Genomic DNA, 7,773 nt, shown 5'->3' with positions numbered 1-7,773 from the left:
AGTTGGGGTTATCCTGATGTGAAATGATAGGTTATTCCACAGTTTGGGGGCTTCACAGACATTTCTGATATTTTCATGGGTTTAGAAATATAGAATGTATGAAAAATATGTCTCTTGTATAGCATATACATGTCACAACCAGCTGAGAGAAGAAAATGTTGATATAGTGTTAACTGCTCTGATGCACATCACATACGTACGAGCCCAATCTCAAAAGGGGGGGGGGGGGGGACGGCTTGCCTGGCCCCCAAGTCACTGAGTGTTCATCTGCAGCACTTAATTTATTTACTGCTTCGTAACTTGAAAGGGTCAAGGGCAGTTTTTCCATACCAGTGGGGCAAACAGATGATGGCAATCAAACCATAGTGTGCAATTCTTTATTAGCCAGATGATGATTGGTCATGAAAATTTCAATACCGATGAGAAACAGAGGAGTGAATACATTTTTAATTTATGATGCTTTCTATGTAAGCACCTCATTTTCTTTGTGTTTGTATATGCTTTAATCATCTGTTGTATCATATTTCTTTGTGTATTTTGTAAGAGCTTGTGCTTTAAATAGCATATTACACAAATTTGAAGCTATCTTCCATCACTTATTTGTCATATTCAGCCACTTCTTTGGAAAAGCAAGAATGTATCTAGGGATGGTATAATACCTAGTAGTATGCAGGCACTAACATGCCAACAATATTCCATTCTATTATAATTTTAGTGTATTTATTATCTTAGTAGCTTTGAAATGTTTTTCATAAAACCAGCATGTATTGAAATGTTAGTGCTATTTCCAGTGATGTCCCTGACTGGAAGAATTTTATTTGTTATTCTAAAGGGAATAAGAGAAAAAAAAAATCTTTTTCATATAAATGATTCCCCTATAAGAATTTATTAGAAAGGGTAGAATAAAATGACAATTTCCGCATAGGGTCGTAGGCAGGTTATTAATAGCCTAATTAAGTCAATATCAATGTGACCTTTGCAATCATTACCATTGCAATATCCATTCATTTTTTCTCTCTCTCTTTTTTTTTTTTTTTACAAACCATATTTGGTGTGATGGAAATGTTGTCTTTACCTCGGAGCACCGTGCCACTTTCCACATTCACATCAATCACGAAAAACATTTCGCAGAATACCATTGCATGGAATTGACGGCAATTATGACTCATTCAGGCACTATACTGCATGACTTTAGAATGAGCTCCCACCTTGAGCCAGAAATGCTACGTCTCAATGATACTGTTCTATATCATACAACATTTATAAGAGGATACATACACTTATCTTTGATAGAGTAGAAATGGGTAAACTTAATATCCCTCTAAATATTGTGTAAGGGTAGCACTCTTTTTTCTTAATATGTGCTTTTTCATTGTTTTCATTGTTTTACTTTGCAATATTTACACGCAATATTTGTTAATTGTTATGTACAACCGGATGTCCTCGATTTATTACTTGGTGCATTTTCAATTAATTGTTACTTTGTCATCATATTGCAGGGCCCCCAAGAATGACAGTGTATAAGCTACTGATGGGGCAACCGTGGGTTTAAAAAAAATAATAATGATAATTGAATAGATCAGAATAGATATGTACAAACTGTATGTGCAGAGAATAACACTCTGCATCTCTACTGCCCATGCAGACTGAGGTTGTGCAGAATCTATTTACAGATTATCATGGACATCATGGGAAAAACATCAGAAAAGGAAAATGAAAATAGATCACAAAAAGGCCATTTACTTTGTGCTAAGAGATATGATGTAAGGAGAGAGAGATAGATAAATGACAATTTCTGAAAATATAGAAAGAAAGAGAGAAGAAATATATTGCATCACAGGTACAAAAATACTGGATAATGGAGAAGAATACAAGTAGGAAAAAAGTATGAAATCCCTGCAAATGGAAAAATCTTGAGAAAGTGGCTGGGAAAATGCCAAGCTTGTTTTTATTTTTTTTTCTTGAAGGACATTACAGAGAGAGGAGTAGAAAAACAGAGAATAAAGAAGAAAGGGAAGAAAAGGAAAGTCAGAGAGAGAGAGAGAGAGAGAAAAAGAGAGAGCAAGAGAGAGGGAGGGTGGGGGAGAGAACTACTTTTGTTCCACCTCAGATATTGATGATAATTTTAATACTTGATATTTTTTTTTTCCATTTTTTGTCTTAGATGACAGGTTTCTCAGTACAAGAAGGATTTTGAATCATAACATGCTTTACAGCTGTGGTTTTATCATTTTCATCTGACATGAAGACAACACCCCACTTATACCAATACCAGAGTAGATGTTTACCTCCCTATTTGGGGAGCAGAAAGCAGCAAATAATATTTGTACTATAATATATAATCTATAATGATATAATCTGTAATATTAATAATCTATAATAATATAATATGTAATATTAATAATCAATAATATACCTGTACATAATATTTATACTTGATAAGGTTATTTCTAGTAGTGTCAACTTTATCCACTGTACACTGTACACCGAAGACTGCAAATCAGTTACTGTACGAGCTGAAATTTTTGCGTACAGATATTTTCGCGAATTGCCACTTGGAGGACATATTCGCGTGTTGTTAATTTCGCGGTTGCGAGGGTCTAACTGAACTTAGTTATTTGCGCGTGGTTATTTTCGCGTGTTATATTCGCGGTTCAAAGGTGATTCGCGAAATTCGCGAAAATAAAACCACTGCGAAAATTTCAGCTCGTACAGTACTGTAAGAGTTTGTGCCTTCGTAACCCATTGAGGACGGGCTAATTTTACTACAACATGCATTTCCCATAGACACTTGCCCGAGTATACTCAGGACTCGTTCTCAATGGGTTGATTAATTTTTTAGATCCGTCTCAAATCCTTCCATGCCGGTTTTTTTGTGTGATAATATCTAGAACCTTGCAGTTAGACAGGCTGAATGTTGCCTTCTCACATCCCATGCATCGCACAATTTTCCTCTGCAAACTCGGGCTGTTTTCACTTGAGTGAATGCTGCTATTATTTGCTGAAACACAGGACAAGTTTTGTCGTATCATTCGGCCGCGAAGCAATATTTCTGCGGTAGGTTATGGAATAGAGGAAACAAAAGTCACAATGTGATGCCACGCGTTCGACGAAGAGCTGAGTTTTGACCGAATGAATCTTGTCAAGACGCCACATTGAGACGCATTCAGATCCCTTGATAGTGATTGTTTGTCCAACAGGAGAGAATCACGCATCTTTCTCTTGCCAATATCTTCTGGACAGCAGTAAGTCTTGAATTCCTGCATAGAGACGGATGGCAAATCTCACATGCAGCAACAGAAGAAAAAAAAATCGCTCGCAAAATTGAGAAAGCAATTAAGGTTGATGAATAATGAGAAAGAAAGAGAGAGAAAGAGAAAATAAGAGATTAAACGTGAGGCCCAGGAATCTTCTAAATGCTCTATGTGTGTGAACAGTAGATTTCATTTTTCTACAGTATTCAATATTTAATCTACAGAGTAGGTTGGAAATTACTTGCTGTTCAGTGCATTGCCAAGCATTTAAACACTTTCTTATCCTTATTTGTTTTACCCCTATGCCATCAGCAAACTGGTGAGTTCTGTGCAAAGTTAATGAGAATTTCAGGGGGAAAAAATGAAGGGAAGGAGTCATGTGAAAGAGAAGGCCTAATCATGGATATGGTTATTAATCAGTTTGTTTTTTCATATTATCAATCACATTGCATGATTTAGCTTAACAGTCATTGGGGAGTACTTTTTTTCTGGTGAGTCATAAGAGCATAAGAATCGTGGCAATTAATAGGAATGTCTACAGCCTTTTTTTTGTAAGTAGTTATTCATTCTGTCTTCACTTCCAGCATGTGCTTAATTTGAAGAGAAAGAGTGTATAATGTGTGCTCTATGTATGCATACTGGCAATGACTTGCTATTAGAATCCTGTTAGAATAAAATGTCCTTGTTTGTTTGTTTGTTTATTTGTGTGATTGATTGATTGTTGGTTGGTTTGCATGTTTGTTTGTTTGTTTGTTTTAGGTGTACATCTTATCTTTGCTGGTTAGCAAGAATGATTAGAGTGGCCCCAAACTGACACAAGAAAAAAAAAAAAATCTGCTCCAAACCCCCACCACTTTCTTCACCTTCCATCTTTGGGAATTAATCACAATCAAACGGTCTACCTGCCTAGAAATATCCTAGGTGTAAAAGTTAGCTGAATGTTTTTAAAGTCTTACACTTGGTTGATAACTAAAAAAAAATTTACAGCAATTTTTGTGATGGGCGTTTAACCCGTTCACTATTGTCAGTGACATATATCTGTGTGATGTCAATTGCATAATGAGGGCATGATTTGCTGAGAGTTAAACTTACTTTGGTGTTGTCTTTGTTTTGTTTTTTTTTTCCACTTGGTATGAAGTTTGCATCTAATGAATACTATTTTGAATAGTAGTGCCCTGTAGATAGACAAATAACCTTACCCATGGGATTTTAATTAAGGACTTATGCAAGCCATATAAATTAAAATCTTAAGGATATGACATGAAAAATCTTCTGAATTTTTAGTATCCAAATCTTTTCTCTTGAAGATACAGGGATTATTTTTCTTCAAGTGGTCTAAGAAGGGCAAGCACTGTATGTGTGCATGTCTTGGTAGCTAGTGTAAGAAGCACTTTCATTGGGGAAAGAAAAATACTTATTTCCTGTATAGCCATTCTTGATGCATTGCAGACATTCTTTTCACAACGCAATATGTCATTACTGGAAGATGTTATGAGGGAGTCGTTACTATGGTTACATTTGAATTTTTTTTCCCCCTATTTTTCTTAACCTTTTCTTTGGTTACCGAGAGAAGAAATGTCTGAGTGATGTGTGAAGTGAATTGGAAGATATCATTTAGCGTTTCTTGTACCGTTAGTAACTCTTATTCTGTGCCTCAGATGTGGTTACTAATACTTCAGTGCGTAGAGGTTTCTTACAATGTCAAGCCGTACCAACACTGACTGGTGAAGTAAAATTTAACCTAATTCTTGTTGGAGATGACATGGGAGAAAAGGTTGATGCAAGGTGATACAAACCAGGCAAAAGATATACGCACACAATCACACACATTTACTCACATACACACACATGCACTCCCACACACACATGCACACACGTATAGACATGCAGTCACGCAATGTTTAAATGCTGAAAGTTTCAACCTGGTACGTGTTTTGATGTCAGTTCCCGTGTAATTATTAATTATCACTTTATCAAAGCATATCAAACCACAAGGGAAACAGTAATAGATCTAAGAGCATATCAGAAATAAGAACAATTACAAACTGGTGCTTAAACGACATTGATATAGAGGTGTGAATTTTCTTCTCCCTCTACAAATGAAATTTGTAAGATCGGAACTGATCTATAATTTAACAAACATGTTGGAAAAAAGGAACCATAGAATTTGAACCTGTCATCTACTGCTTTCTGGGCAGCGACACTACCACCAGGCTATCCATGGTTGCCGGCAGTGACACGATGAACTTGGAACAAGCTCCAAGCTTGTTCAAGCTCCAAAATTCCAATATTGTTATGTTACGTAGTCCAAGATGGACAAGGCATCAATGAAAACAAGAGATTATCAGGCGGTGGGGTGAAGATTAAGATGTGAATTTTCTTAGGTTTGTCTCCCTCTACAAATGAAATGTGTAAGATCGCAACTGCTGATCTATACATTGAGGAAAATCCACACCTTCACTTTCACCACTCTGCTTAACTGACATTGATGTTGTTGTGATTACCTTTGCTTCATACCCTGAGCCAATTGCTAATTTCGGCATCCTGTCGATAGAAGCAATCATGATAATTATGATTGCCTGAAACAGCACCAATAGAAATTTGCTAAACAACAAGTCATACTTTACATTCCTAGTTGTGATCTGTTTCCAATCCCCAAAATCAATTACAAGTCTTGCAATTGATCGATTCTGTGGTAAGAAAGTTAGAGTCAATAATTGCAAATCCTCCCTCCCCAAATCAGTTGCAACTTTTAAATGGGGTACCATAGGTATGTGCAACTTTGCAGTCAGTATTTACAGTTGATATTTGAAATCAAATGCAACTTGGCGTACAGTACTTGCAGTGCCCCCTCCCCCCCCCCCAAGTCAGAACCTTCCACCCCCCTCTCTCTGGTGTTTGTTGCTGACCTATTGGAGACTGAAATCAAACATCTATAGACATCAAAAACATATTAAAAATTCTGTTGCCAGTTAAAAACGTAAAAAAAAAAGAATTGTATGGCCTGTGATGAAGTAGACTAAAAACAACAACAGCAACAATAACACCAACAACAGCAACAATAACAACAACAACAGCAACAGGGGCAGTGGCATGAAATAACGCTGTTTCTGATGGATGGGAACACGAAGATACTTTGTAATGACTTTGGTATGAATGTTCTGTGTTCCAGGCAGTACTTAAGATAATACTTCAGAAATCGTACAATGATTGTACATCCCAGCCTGACGATCTATACCACAGGGAGACTGGCTTATAGTGCTGTCTCGGCCGTAGGATACTAATTATGATGAACTCATTACGTAGGATTTGCCTAGAGGAAAACTGGGGAGATTTCAGTACTCTGTGCTAACCTAAGTCTTTCAAGTACTGATTAAACCCAAAGGCAGTGAAAAAAAAAGCAACAAGACATGTTCATTTTTCTTGGCACTGATGCCTGATCCACAACCCTGTTGGATGCTCAAAATGTCAAAGGCTCAATAGAAACATTCATTTAGTGTGATACTATTACGAGGCAGACTGAACTGTGGCAGTCAAGTATAATGACGGTTGTTGTGTGTTGATGTCTGGAAGTAAATGCAATATTTACAATATATTAGAATTGACATACCAATCCACACAGCACACACTGTAAATGTCAACTCATGAATGCATCCGCTCTTGGCTGGCCATACGTACACATGTGTCACCGCAGAGCCCGTGGCTAAAGATAATCACTACAGATTATTTTGAGCCTGATTATTTTTCCCTCGAGAGTCCCCGAGGCAACATAAGAGACATAAAATACTGTGATGACATTACGCTGCAACTCATTCTGGTTTATCTTTCCTCTCTGAAATCATACACTCCACATAAACAGGACATTTATGCTAATTTTTTAATCCATAGCAACGGTCAACACATTAAAGCCCCTTTGCTAACTTTTGCAGATGAAAAGAAAAAATGCTTAAGCGCTTCAAAATAGTTTCAAAATGTGAGTTGAGAATAAAAATAACCAATATGAAAATGTTAATCAGTATAATCAATTAGTGGAAAAGTGAGCAAAGAAAATGGGATTCCATCAATGTTAAATATTGTTGAATACGTAAAATGTGAACAATAGTTTTATTGAAAACTAGAATTTCTAGAATTAACCATCACTGTGGCACATTATTGAGAAAATTTGTGATATCTCCTTTGATTTGTGGCTTTATTGTGATATCTTTGTGTAATAGGGTGTTTTCTTATAAACTGAATTATACATATGCCTTATGTGATAATTTGAACAATTTTTTTTTAATTACTGCTCCAATTTTTTTAAATTACTGCTCCAATTATGTTGAATAGTTGCTTTAATGTGAAATTTGTTGTACATGTTTCTCACTGTGTGATGAGAATAGTTTATGCTTTTGCAATGCATCTATTTACAAAGGTGCCACTTTTTCCTTCTTAAGTTCATAGTTCAGCCACAGACTTACATATCTTCAGTAGATGTCACACAACGGATCTTCACAACACTAACTTTCATATGAGCACATGG

The sequence above is a fragment of the Diadema setosum genome, chromosome 4 (genome assembly GCF_964275005.1).
Source record: "Diadema setosum chromosome 4, eeDiaSeto1, whole genome shotgun sequence".
Taxonomy (NCBI): domain Eukaryota; kingdom Metazoa; phylum Echinodermata; class Echinoidea; order Diadematoida; family Diadematidae; genus Diadema; species Diadema setosum.
This window is presented reverse-complemented; position numbering follows the sequence as displayed.